This window comes from Epinephelus moara, chromosome 22, assembly GCF_006386435.1.
Source record: "Epinephelus moara isolate mb chromosome 22, YSFRI_EMoa_1.0, whole genome shotgun sequence".
In the NCBI taxonomy this organism is placed as follows: Eukaryota; Metazoa; Chordata; class Actinopteri; order Perciformes; family Serranidae; genus Epinephelus; species Epinephelus moara.
Window position 1 is genome coordinate 36,449,350 of NC_065527.1, and position 1,551 is coordinate 36,450,900.

At 37.5% G+C, this 1,551-nt stretch overlaps 1 protein-coding gene and 1 long non-coding RNA gene across 3 annotated transcripts in view; one reads left to right on the forward strand and one right to left on the reverse strand.

The window, feature by feature from the left end:
* Positions 1 to 1,551, forward strand: part of LOC126383469 (putative ferric-chelate reductase 1) — a 285,727-nt gene that overhangs the window by 136,982 nt on the left and 147,194 nt on the right. The gene's annotated exons all lie outside the window — the stretch shown is intronic.
* Positions 1 to 1,551, reverse strand: part of LOC126383533 (uncharacterized) — a 13,310-nt gene that overhangs the window by 9,337 nt on the left and 2,422 nt on the right. The window contains exon 1 of one of the 2 annotated variants that reach the window (XR_007569163.1): positions 116 to 305. The exons of the other annotated variant lie outside the window; for it this stretch is intronic. This is a non-coding gene — a long non-coding RNA (uncharacterized LOC126383533). Of the gene's footprint in view, positions 1 to 115; positions 306 to 1,551 lie in introns of those variants that run through there. 2 annotated transcript variants of the gene reach the window in all.

Below are 1,551 nucleotides of genomic sequence, written 5' to 3' on the forward strand. Positions count from 1 at the left end.
TGATATAATGTAGGTACACACATAGTTTATATAGCATACAAACCCACATATAATGTCAGAAGCACGAGCAACATTCACAAAATGACTACGCTACAAGCAAGCTCCTACCACTTACCGTAATGACTGCCGTGTCCTTCGGTGAAGAGGGACAAACAATCACAACGCAGCGCCGGGGAACAAGGTGGAGGCTCCAAACGTAATGTCATTGGATAACATGATCCTTAGCTAAGCCCCGCTCCCTTGGTTACTGTTGCTATGCCTTTCAAGCATTCACTGCCAGCCACGCTCTATGCATAAGAACTACAGAGTATGCAGCAATATAGCATCGACATTTTTGACTTGAGCATCTTAGTGATAAAGCCATCATCAATGGAGCTCCGATACTATGATTCACCACGACAACAGGGGAGAAAACTTCCGGGAAAAAATACACAGCTACGGTCATAAAAAGAATCACTGACAGAGTTAATGCATAACTCATATTAAATGTAACATCACTTTCTTTTCATATTAGCCTTTGAGAAAGTCATTAAATGTTGTTCAATGTTTTTAATAATTGGGTGAAAATGAAATTTAAAAACAGACCCATGATTGCTCCTCACTTTGGTGTTATTCATATTCAACATATTAAACAAAGTAAAAGTTTACTCAGTCGCTATTTCAGCTTGAGTAGCTTTTACCACCAACAGATGCTGATTACCACACATATAGTCTCCTAACATCCTGTTGAGTAGATGAACATGTGGAAAAAAGCACAGGTGGTGGTCACCTCCACCTCCACCACGTTGAACAAAAGGCAGAGAAGCTGGTCCTGAGTCAGGTCGCTGGATGACCAGAGCCTCAGGTCATCACTCACCCCCAGGTCCCCAGGGCCTAGAGGCTATTAATGTTACCCATAATGTTGCAGCAAATTAGAAACACAGTCATGGAAAGAGAGTTGTTGACAAAACTAAAAAAATAAATGACTACTGATTGTTGTTTTTGTATCTGTAGAGTTCGTTAAATTACAAGGTGTGGAAATCACAAAATCAACGCCAAACTGAAAAATTTGAATCAAAATGGCCAACTTCCTGTTTGGAGTAGAGCATTGGTGGCAGATACTTTTTTTTGCGTCTGGGCAACTTACACATAAGTACAATTGAACAATTGCTTTTTTTTAATTTATCTACAAGGACTGCAGATAGGGCAGAGGACAGTCTGCCACTTTTATTTGGAAACTGTTATTATTTCTTTTTATTTGCTGAACACCATATTCTATTATTAAGATTAAAGACCCCAAAAGATATTTCTGTGTCCTGTGCTGGTTTAATTTCGCCAGGCTACAACTGTTTTTGTAAATTGTGTGTGTGGTTGGATAATTATAAAGTAATAAATCATTTCAATTAAAGAAATTCTGTTGTGTTTTCAGTTACTGTATTATATCACAAATATCCTTTAATTTTATTGAATTGTAAATGTATATGATCAGTGGAATATCCCGAAATGAAATCCCTGAGAAATTACCTTCGCTTCTATATATAAAAAACAAAAAACAATTTTACAGTAGACTCT